At 39.1% G+C, this 12,313-nt stretch overlaps 1 protein-coding gene across 1 annotated transcript in view; it reads right to left on the bottom strand.

The window, feature by feature from the left end:
* The window catches only part of LOC131079886 (uncharacterized), a 175,435-nt gene that overhangs the window by 19,295 nt on the left and 143,827 nt on the right, over positions 1-12,313 (bottom strand). The gene's annotated exons all lie outside the window — the stretch shown is intronic.

A 12,313-nucleotide genomic window follows, 5' to 3' on the forward strand; every position in this document is an offset into this window, starting at 1 on the left:
GATCACAAGATAAAACCCTAATTAGGGTTTGTACAACCACCATTACATTGGCCAATAAGAAACGAGGGTAGGTAAGATAAATAATATTTGGTGTAGCGTCATGTGTCACCTATTCCCTCCTTGAATGAATGTTGACTTGGTACCCTTTGATTGAACGGATGGTGACTAGGATGCCACCTCAGCTTACCTTGTACACTTAATCAATTTGCCTTGTACATTCTTCATCTTCACAATGTTTGGAAGCCTTTATGATACTTTGCATTCCATCCTTATGTTAAGGAATTCCATGAACTGTTCCCTCCTTATGTTTGGAAAATTTCCCAATCTTGGGATCTTGAATATTTCCTTCCTTGACGCACTTTGATATTGGAATTCCTTGATGTAGTTCTGGATTTCTTGATGTAAAATCCCTTGTGTTCATTTCTTGAACTTGCTTTCCTTCATTTGTTCACCATCAAAGTGAAGTCTTCTTCATGATTGTTCTAGTCCTCACCTTCGCCTTCTGGAATCTCTATCCGGAAATCCCCATCCAATCTTTGAAGTATTGATCTTCCTTATCCTCATTGCGTGCATCCTCCTTCACCTCAAGCCCTGATCATCGTACTTCCTTTCCTCATAAGAGTCCTGCAAAACAAACAAGCATTGAATCAAACACCCATGTGATAAACTTGATTTCAACCTTGGTGGGAAATCCATCCACATATGGACTGATCATTCCTCATAACCATCCACATTATCCTTGTCCATTCTTCACTTGGTGGAAATTTGATGCCTATCTGGACAACTTCCTTCCTTTGTAATTCCGTCCTGCAGTGGAAATCCGACCCTCATCCAGACTCACTGTCCTTGAAAATCTTGTGTTGACTAGATCACCATTCCATGGAGTGGAAATCCAGACACCATCAGGACTTTGTTCCTAACATTTGTCCCAACATGTGATAGGTAGTTTTAGAAAATTGTAACACCAACTTTGGAAAATATGAAGGTCCGGATTGAAATCTAGAAAAATCTCCTCAAGAAAACCAATTTTCAGACTTAGGATAAGTCTGATCATAATTGCTAAGTCTGAAGACATCCATGTAAACTCAGAAAATCAAGTATTTGGAGCCCAAAAACGAATGTCCAGGTCTGGAAATATCACTTGGAGGTCTGAAAACACTCAAAAAGTGATAGATTTTTTATATAAAAGTTGTAATAAAAGTCTGATTTTCTGAGGACAAAGTCTGAATACGCCCTCCAATGTCTGAAAATACTTAGAAAATGGTGTATTGAAGTCAGATTTTTCTGATTCTTAAGTCCGAATACACCCTCTGAAAGTCTGAAAATACTCAGAAAATGGTGTATTGAAGTCTGATTTTCTGATTCTTAAGTCTGAATACACCCTCTGAAAATCTGAAAATGGCTCCAAAAAGTCTGAAGACACTTTGAAAATGATGAATATCAATGGCTGGAAGTGGTCACACCCATGTCACATGCTTGCATTTGAATTATTTTGACCTTCAAAACTCAGAAATGGTCACATCTGGGCACAACTATGTGGCTGGAAATGAAGTTTCAGTCTGAAGACAACCTGGTATACTCAAAAAAATATCAAAAATGGTGCCCGGAAGTATACCACAATTCTGAAAATGCTTGGAAAAGGGTGTGGAAAAGTCTGATTTTTAGTTCTTAAAGTCTGAAGACACCCTTCCAAGGTCCAACAATGGCTGCCCAATGTCTAAAGACAACCTGCAACTTTAATAAATCGGTCATTTAAACTTGTCGCAGTCATAGGAAACACCTCTATTTGATGAATTTCACCTTCCCAAAGTGAAGTTTGTCAAATCTGGACACAAACAAAGAGCTGGTAAAAATATATCTAAGTCTGAAGACAAATCTGAAAATGGAGTTTCAGACTTGGATCAGCAATGGAAGCTCCACCAAATGCCCAAAAAACTCATAAGAAATGAGACCCAAGTAAAATTTTCCAAGTTGGCAAGTGGCTGGAAATGAAAATCAGTCTGAAGACAGCCTGCAACTATGGAGTTTCAGACTGTAACAACAATGGCAGCCCCTGAAAATGCACTGAAAACTCCTCCAAACAGCCCTTAACCAAAATCGCCTTAGTGTGGATGAGCTAGGCAATGAAGAATAATTCTGAAAATGTGTTCCCAGCCAACAATGGAGGTCAAATCACTCCTAGCAATGGCGCCCAACAAGGTCTGAAAATAATGGCAGCCACCAAGCATGAAGAAAATCACCCCAAACAACAGCACAAAGCACTCCCAAATAAAAATCGAAATTTTCCCAGCTATGGCGCCATTCCAAAATTCTGAAAATGTCTTGAATGGCAGCTCAGATCTGCAACAATGGAGGTTGGAACAACCAAGCTGGAAAAAATGGAGGAGGAAAGAATCCTCAACCCAACACTTCACTTCAGCACTTTGCCAAAATTCGCCAATAAGGGAGAAAAATCACCTTTCATGGAGACACCTGGCAGATTTAATAATAAAATAATGTTGGAGAATCCTCTCATATACTTGCTTTTACCTCTCACTTTCACCACACAAGCAATATGGGATAGAACACTTGCTTAAATACTTGCTTGGTAGAAACCTAACTTGCTTCTAAAAGGTTCAAATATTAAATGTTTATTGCAAGTTATTCAATTTTGCTTTCAAAATTTTAAATAATCATTAATAATTATTTAAAAGCAATTAAATGGGGCTTATTTATTAAAATATTGCAATTTAAATCAAAATTAAGCCTCCAGGGGAAAATCGACTTGGATTGGGATTGAAAAATCCCTTCAAAAATCATTAAAATTGTCAAAAATTCCCCATAAGGGAAAATCAATCCTAGCCTGGATAAAAATCCATGCATAACTTCATCAAAAATGCACACAAAACTCCCTAGGGGAAAATCAATGGCAGTCTGGATTGAAAATCCACACTTCAAACTCGCTTAACTTGGAAAAATCACTCCATGGTGGAAAATCGACCTCAGTTTGGATGAAAATTTGGACTCAAAATTCATTAAAATGCTCTCAGTGGAAAATCGACCTCTGTCTGAATGAAAATCCGAACAAAAATCCGCACTCACTTGTCACAAATATCCTGGTGGAAAATTGACCCAGGCATGGAATTATCCTCAACATTGTCCGCACTATAGTCCGCACTCCTGGTGGAAAATCGATGGCAGTCTGGATAAATCCTGACACTTAGCCAAATTTTAGCACTTCCAGGGGAAAAACAACCCAAGTATGGATAAATAGTGGTGGAAAATAATAGCCAGTATGGATTTCAAGGGAAACCCATGTGTAGTGTGGATTTTGAGTGGGGGAATGGGTTGGGTAGTCTGGAATGTGGGGGGAAAAACACCTCTAGCATGGAATTTGACCCTCTAACCCTTGGAATATGGATTTCCCTTAGGATTTTATCATTTTAACCACTTGTTGTGACCATTTCACACATCGCCCCATTAGAATGGGGACCCCCTCTTTTTCGCTTTTGTTTTGCTTATTCTTCTCTCTGCTTTTAGGGTTTTGAGTGAGTGAGTTGTCTGTCTGGGCTAGGGCTAAACCTTAGGGGTTTCTTTTGGGTGTTATTCAAGTAGAGTCCAGTCAAATTTTGAAAGTTATTAAGTGTCCTCCCAAAGGGTTGAGACGATTGAAGTGAGGTAAGCCTTTCAAGGGAGTCAAGTAGGTCTTAAGTTAGGTCTAATCAGGGTTTTTGGGGGTAAAAATCCAAATTTTAACTAAGTGTTAGATTTTGAAGGTGAAATTGTGTGTTCTTGCCTAGGTAAGTTTTGATAAAATTTTGGAAGTAAGATGATGCCTGAGACACAAAAATCGCTCCTGACCCTTGCTAAGGGTCCAGGGCGAAATTCATCCTAAGTGCAAATTCTTGTTTTGAGAAGGCTTGCTAACTGGTTCCAGGCCTTGAGAATGACCTAACTCTGCCTTGTGAAGTGATTGGAGACTTAAATTTTGGATAGTTTAGCCAGAAAAGGTAAATTCGCTCCTGACCCTTGCTGAGGGTCCAGGGCGAAAATGTTATTTAAGGCATATTTGTCACTGACTTTTCTAAATTTTTTTTGTGCAGGGTCTCCAGGAGAGATGATTGGACGTGACTTGATGCTTTTGAAGATTTGAAGGCATGGAAAATGATGAATTTTGAAGGCTAAGGGGAAATTCGCTCCTAACCCTTGCTGAGGGCCCAGGGCGAAATTTTGATTTCCCTCATCTTATAGTGAAAAAAGGACCAAGTGTTGGACATGAGTGGAAAATCAATGACTTTCTCCATCCACCTGAAGGAGTTTTAACTTGAGATGATGAAGGATCTTGTTGGAATCATCAAAATCGCTCCTGACCCTCTCTAAAGGTCCAGGGCGAAAAAACTTATTAGAGTCATTCCTGACCTTGTTTGGTCAAATTGAGATATCAAAGGCGTGGTGGAGGACGAAATGAGCGTGATAAAGCATCCAGACTTGATTGAAGATGATGAAATGATGGAGTTTTGCCCAAGAAGGGTAATTTCGCTCCTGACCCTCTCTCAAGGTCCAGAGCAAAATTCTTTATATACACATTTTTAGACCTTTCTTGGATATGAACTTTTATTCATAGCGTGAAACAAGATGAAATCTTCCCTAGCAAAGGCATTTCATGATGAAAAGTGAAGCATTTTGGTCTAGAAGGCAAAATTCGCTCCTGACCCTCTCTGAAGGTCCAAAGCGAAATTTTCAAAAGGCACATTTTCTTGCAAAGTCAAAGTGATTTTTACAATTGGAATAGATAAAGGCAAGTGTGTTTTGCCCGTTGAAGATAATTTGGAGGGCTAACAAAAGATGGATAAGCTTGAATTTGCAAAATCGCTCCTGACCTCCAGTAAGGGCCCAGGGCGAAAAACCTAATATCCAACCTTTTTCTCCAAAATTGAGCAAAGCTAAGCCTAGGCACAAGGTTGAAACGATGTTTGAAATGCCTTGAGGTGGAATTGAGATGCTAAGATTGCAAATTCTGATGATAATAGGGAAAATTGCTCCTGACCCTCTTCAAGGGTCCAGGGCGAAATTTTCAAGTATGCCCACTTTCCTTGCATTTCGAGATGATATTTTTGTTCTCAAGACTCAGCAGGGAGTGAAGTATGATGTTCTACGCCTTAAGAGTAATTTGAAGTTGGAATGATCAAGAATTTGTGCAAAATCGCTCCTGACCCTCACTGAAGGCCCAGGGCGAAATTTGCAAAACCAACAACTTCCCTTCAAGATTGCGCTAAGGCAAGGTTGTGCTAAGGTGGAAAGGTCCTCCAAAACATGATGAACAAGTATTTACCTCCAAAACTTGATGATCTTGGCCTAAATTGCAAAAGTCGCTCCTAACCTTCACTGGAGGCCCAGAGCGAAAATCTTTGAAGTCCTTATTTTGCATTGCAAAAGCAAAATCAAGCATGCATGGAACGAGTGAAGGAGATCATCGCTTATCCCACAAGGAGAGTTGACAATTAAAAGACGAAGGATTAAGAGCAAAAGTGAAAAATCACTCTGGCCCTCTCTAAGGGTCCAGGGCGAAAAAAATCCTAATAGCACTTTCCTCCTAAAGACCAAATGAAATCAAATTCAAAACTCCAATTAGAAATGCCATTTCAATGCCTAGATGAAGTTTTGGGCAAGAAAAATGAGGAATGCAAGAGCAAAATTGAAAGTTCGCTCCTGACCCTTGCCAAGGGTCCAGGGCGAAGTTAGTAGCATTCTTTATTTTACCATATTTGAGCATTGATATTCCCCAAATCCCTCAAAATTTCGAAGCCTTTGAAAAAGAAATTAATTAAAATTAAATTGGCATTTAATAAAGGACATATTGACATTTAATAAATTAATTTTGAGCCTTAAAAAAATAGAACTTTTATTGTTAAGGCATTTAAAATTAATTTTTATGAAATTAAAATTAAATATGGAGCGCTTAAGGTCTTATTTTTATTTATTTTATCAAGTTGGCCCCTCCTTTTTGCAATTTTATTTATTTTTTAACCTCTTTTTGCCAAGTCGGCCTAGAGGGAGCAAAGGGGTGGGCGCTCTATATATTGGAGGTGTTTTTTTCATCATTCAAATCATTCAATCATTGCTTCAAGTGCGAATTTGGAGAGCAAGAAGGAGGTGCGAAATCTGGTCTATTTGGAGCGAATTTATTTCAAGTGTTGGAGACTAGAAGGAAGTGGAATTGATTCTTGTGAAGACTAAAGGAGGCGCATTTTTATTCAAGGGAGAACTTTGATCTACATTTTGCCTAGCGAAATTCATCTATTTTTGCATCATTTCTTAGAGTTTAATACTCAAGAGGAGGTATGGCGAAATCATCTTGACACCATTGTTGAAGATTTGAATTTTGAACTTTGGTTTTGAAAATTCCAAGTATTGCATAGTTAATTAGGAAATGATAACTCAAGATTTATCATGAAGTTTCCTAATTAAAATCCTAAATCTTCCTTTCTACTCTATATTTCTACACTTCAAGGTATACTACTAATTGTGAAATGTTGTGTAGGTGTCAAGATGGCGACTCCAAAGGCAGGAGCATCTACTAGTCGCCCGGCTCTCATGAAGGAAGATCAGAAGAATGAAGAATTGGAGACTAGGATCGTGTCCAAATGGAGCAATATCGGAGATACCAACTTGGGAAACTTCAATATGAATAAGTTTTGAGAGGTCCCCTACATTGGCAAGCCATCACCTGTTGCGAAGAGAATAATTGAAAGTGGCATCATCAAGGCGGCCGGTTTCCCTCCAACAGTCGAGTGTCATAAGCTGATGATCGAGTGTGCCCGCCATTATGACTCACAATCAAGATCGATCATATCCAAGGAAGGAAACACTTTGGCTTACCTTTCAGAGGAGGCTATAAGTGAGGCTCTCCATCTTCCAGAGCATAAAGATATGATTTACAAAAATTTAGAAGGAGCCAGGTCAATGTATGAGGATGATCCCGACACTTGCCTGAATCTCATCAATAAGAATTGGTTGCTCAAAAGTCGTCCTCGCCTGAGCAAGATTCCCAATACACCACATAGGATCGACTTCCAGGAGGAGTACAGAGATTTGATAACTTTGCTCAATCGAGTTACAGGGGCTCCTCAGGCCTTCTACTTCGAAAAGTGGATGTTCTACTTCATACAAGTGATAGTCCAAGGAAAAGGAACGATTCATTGGGCTAGAATTATTAGCCATTGTCTGGATGTGCAGTTGAGAAGGCTAAGACCTACTAAATCATTCCACATGAGCTCATATGTCATATATGCCCTGATCCGGAGTTTCGAATATGCTGGGCTACCTCACAGAGGAGTGATCGGAAGAGGACCCGGAGAGGTGAGGGTTTGTGACTCTTATGTTCATTTGCATCATCCTCCTAGAGGTGACTACAAGTTAGTCAATGACACCTTCACGATGAACATCACTAGGATATTGCAAGGTGGAATTCATAATTGACTATCTCTAGATGCACAAGAACTTGTGAAGAAGTATGGTGCATGGTTCATCCAGTTTCAAAAGTTTACATATATCAGAGTTCATGGGTGTCCTTCACCTCCCTACATGTTGCCGAGATATCCGACAGACAGAATAGTGCTACTTGAGGTGACTAGACAATTGGCAGCTTATGCAAAGGCATTCAGACACAAGCATGGAAATGGAATTCTCGTGCCCATCATATTGGGGAATTCAGTTGAGGTATGTCCTAATACTCAAGCCTTGAATGATGCAGAGAAGGAATTGGCTTTATATTCATTCACATTCTTTGCCTCGAGGGAGAATTTTGATCCTCATGGTTATATGGAGGAGACAGTTGGTAGAAAGTACAAACACGAATTTCAGGTAGAGGACTTTTGGATGAATCTCTCAAGTGATTTAGAGGTTAAAAGAAAGATGCATTCCAGGCTACCCTTAGATCTTATCAGGAAATGCAAAGTTTATAGGGTAGCAGATCAAGCACAGGATAGCGGTAGACATCTCCAGTCATCTTATGACAGAGAAGACAAAGCAGTGAAGATAGATTGGAATGAACCTGAGGTTTTGGACTTGAGAGCTTTGATGGCTCCAGTTTTGTCATGTACTCGCAGATGGGTGGATGTACAACATCAGAAGCTAAGAGAGCAGAACATACCAATGACTTTTACTTTGGAGGAAAGACCAGAAGAAGGAGGAGCGAGCGTAAGTGAAGACAATTCTCATCCTAGAGGCGCAAAGAGGAAAGAAAGACCTGAGAAAAGAGAGCCCTCCAAGAAGAAGCAGAGTCCAATCGAGATCGCTCATCAGGCACATCTTCTCGACATGGAAAAAAGGCAAGTCAAGCTGAAGGACAAGAGAAGACGGTGCCTGAGGTTGATGAATCTATGGAGTCCATGGTACAGAATGATAAACCTAAGAAGGGGCAGGCACCTCAGCATTCATCAAGTCAATCTCCCCAAGATGATGAGCTACATGAAGAGAAGAATGATGATGAGGCGACATCTCCTCTTCGAGAAGATGAACCATTGCCTAAAGAAATACAAGTTAGAGAGACGAGATCCGCCATCCCGGATTGGTTGAAGGAGAGACTAACGAGGGTGATTGTGATTGAAGATGAAGATGATGTAATTGACTTAGAGAGCCTTATAGGAAATTCTCAAGAAGTAACGGAGAAGAAGAAGGCCACCAAGATGTCCAAGGTGATCAGAGATGAGACAGGATCCAGGAAATTGCAGATAGCTACACCAGTAGTGGACAAATATGAAGGTGAAATCCTTGCAGATGAGTATGATGTAGAAACGTTTGAGCTTGGTCCCCTCACTACTGAACAAGCACTGGATGAGGCAACCGATTCATTTGAAGCACTTAAAGACAAGCTTAAAGAAGAAATGGAAAAGAATAGAAAGCTTGAGAGAGAAGTCGGTGTTTGGAGAGGTTACTTTACCCATCTCAATCAGCCCTTGGGACGTCAGGATCCGGCAGTATCTCCTGTGCAAGCACTTCCCCTCGAATCAGTTGGCGAGGCAGAAAGAGTCAAGAGCTTGGTTCAGCTTATGAGCTCTTGGATTGACAAATCCCACACAGTAGCTGTTGAATTTACAAAAAGAATGATGAAGACAATCCACCGAGCTATCCAGGTCCTTGAGATCGTCCACAACCTAATGATAACTGTAGCCGCTTTCGCTCACACTAGAGATGTTATCATTCCTGTTCTGCAAGTAATCAGGCAAACACCAAGGAAGATCCTAGCACAAGAAAAGATAATGGATGGAGGAGCTCATAACCTACTTCAGTGGTCAACTCTACTCCAGATGAAAGAGGTTCTTTTCGAGGACATTAGCACCAAATGCAATCAAGTTGAAGGTGTCATCCATCCAATTCAGGATAAGGTGTTTGAAGTGTTATGTACCATTCTCGGCAGGAGGATCGAAGTTGAGACGGATGTGGACCTCCAAGAGTTGGAAGAGAGAGTCAAGGTCATCTTTTGCAAAGATGAGAATGTCATCACAGATGAGCAACGGGATCTAATGTTCACTACTATGCTCCTAATTGAGAAGATCAAAGAACTCGAACCTGGATGGGAAGCTGCTCTTCTCACTGCCTTTGATCAGGTTATCCACTTGGAGAAGCGCATGAAGAATCTTCCTGAGATTCCCATTGCTGAGATTGAAGGAATTGTGTCCAGATTCATTGCATATGCTAAGAAAGAGCATTGGAAAGGGAATAAGGTTCTAGAAGAAAGGTTGTTATAGAATGATGTGGCATCTTAATTATCATTGGTCTATGTTTCCTCGACTTTTGTACCAATTAAATATTTGGCTATGCATTAATAATGTTCATCTAAAAGGGGAACTTTTTGTAACAAACCCTAATTAGGGTTTAGGTGTCAGAATCTCAGCCGTTGATCTTCTTTTGATCTGGGCCGTTCATTGTAATTGAGGATGCTATATATACCCTCACTCATTTTCATTTTGTCATTAGAAATTAGATGTGAAGGAGATAGATAATAGTTAGAGCTTTGGAGAGAAGAAAGTTATTTGTAGCAAGATTGAGTAGTGAAGAAAGAATTTCAAACAATTGTTGTCTATTTTGGCTTTGAGATCAATAAAATATTGAAGTTATGGTGTTTTATTGCAATTCTTGTGGCTATCTTCATGGTTGTTTACTTTCTTGAATCATTCTCAATCGAAGTAGTATTTAAGTTTGAAGGACTAAGTGTTGTGCTTGATCTTTGGTGAGATTCATGTTCCAAACCACTAGCTTCTTACTGATTGTAAGGACGCCTTGCATGGTCAACTGGAGATATTTAGATTGCTTGAACCTTCAGTCATTATTGAAATATTGATATGTATCTTTATGGTAGTATCTATAATTCTTGATGATTTGAAAATCACTAATCACCTTAGAAGATCGCATCAATTTCAGTAAAGTTGTAATTCCTTGGCAATACTGAAATTGGTAGAATCTTACCAAGTCTAGCCTACATTGAGTCACTCTTAGGATTAGATTAGAATTCATCTCTTGCAAACCCTATCTTTTGATCTTTTTTTTGAGAATTTGTTAGTATTAGGAAAAATCATGTTCCTGCAGTCAAGCAAGAGTAACACAGACCAGCTTTCAAAGTGCGTAAGACCCCTTGAAGAAACAGCATTCACAACGACCACTGGTGCTTATCCACATGTAGAGATCCTACAACGAAGAACCTTGAAGTCACCCTGATTGATCCTTTTCGCGATATCTTCAGCATTCAGAGGCTTTACTCAAGAGAGGATAAAGTACCCTTGGGTATTTTATTCTGTGTTTGATAGTGTACAAAATACACGTCAACACCACTCAAAATCACTTAGAAACTTTAAATTTACACTGGACTTAGGCAAATTTTCCAAAAATATGAGCAAAACGCTACGAAAATATTGGAATAAAGTGCGAAATCAATTTAAATAATACCTTAGGAGCGAGAAAACAACTCCAAAAGGTTTGTGAATACCTTGGCACTTTAAAATCGCTGACACGCGTGTTTAAAAACACGTTAACGCTCAAATGGTCAACACTTCGACAAAATTTAGGATCATTAAAATATCAACGTTTGCAACTTGATCGTATTCAAAATTCAAAAAACCCTCTCATCGGCAAAGGCAAACACTAGGAGACTAGGCAAAACTTCCACTCTAAAAAGCAAAAAGTGGGGGTCCCCATTTGCAATGGGGCGATGTGTGAAGACGTCACAACAAGTATTAGTTTGGTTTGGCAAAAATGAAACTAGTGGCTGGCCTAGGTAAAATAATTCTATATTAACCCATCCATTTAGTATCTTTCTAATTTGTCAACCTCTCTCATTCACTACAGCTGAGTCTACTGCTGGTTATGGGACTGGATCACCAGAATCTACAGGATCTACTTCTGCATTGTCCACCAGGTCGTCTCCCGAGCTCCCAATCATTTTAATTCAAGTATTGGGTCTTGATTTTATGTGCGTTTAACATGTTTGGTTTTTGTTGGTTGAAATCAAAGCGAAAAAACGGTGTTAGGATTTGTATTTACATTGTCATTCATCTTACCTGTAGCTTTGCATGCATCTAAGTTATTCAATCTATAAATTTTGAATGATTTGGGTGTGTCAAAATTAGTTCACTTATCCTTTTCCCATGTATGCGAATTTACTGGTCTCTGATTTCAGCCAGTCAAAAAGCAATTTTTATTTTAGTTTAGTTGTTATTCCATCCAATTGCAAGTATTTTATAACATAAAACCTTGTTACCTTTCAGGTCTTGTATTCATTCTTGAGATTAAAAGATAGGGCACGATTTCATTTCAGTTAGTTATTTCCTTTATGCCAAGCCACTTATGAAATATTGTTAAGTGTGCATAATTGTGTGTTTGTGCATAAGAGGCAAGGTTTAGATTAGTTTTCTTACCCTTGGAATTTGAAGAGAGCTTTATCTTCACAAGCTACTTTGTTTTGTGTTTTCTTGTAAAAGAAAAACTAAAATGCTAACAAGTTCTTAACAAGAGTATAATTAAAAGATCATCAAAATGATTTCAGAAGCATCAAATAAACAGGTATAGACAGCTAAAAATATGCCAAGATAATTACATTGAGAATCGCCAAAAAAATACCACCACCATAGGTAGTTGAACAAAACCATGGACCAAACAGACATTCAAATTACAATGCCAGTTCCCCTAGAAGCAGCCAAACATGACTTGGAATAAAACTGAAAAACCAGGCCCAAACACCTTCAAACACATTTGTGAGAAAAACTAGTGCAAAAACCTGGTTTAATGAGCTAAATTCTATGGAACGTGGTATAATGGCAATTGAATCCCTATAAACATG

The sequence above is a fragment of the Cryptomeria japonica genome, chromosome 10 (genome assembly GCF_030272615.1).
Source record: "Cryptomeria japonica chromosome 10, Sugi_1.0, whole genome shotgun sequence".
Taxonomy (NCBI): domain Eukaryota; kingdom Viridiplantae; phylum Streptophyta; class Pinopsida; order Cupressales; family Cupressaceae; genus Cryptomeria; species Cryptomeria japonica.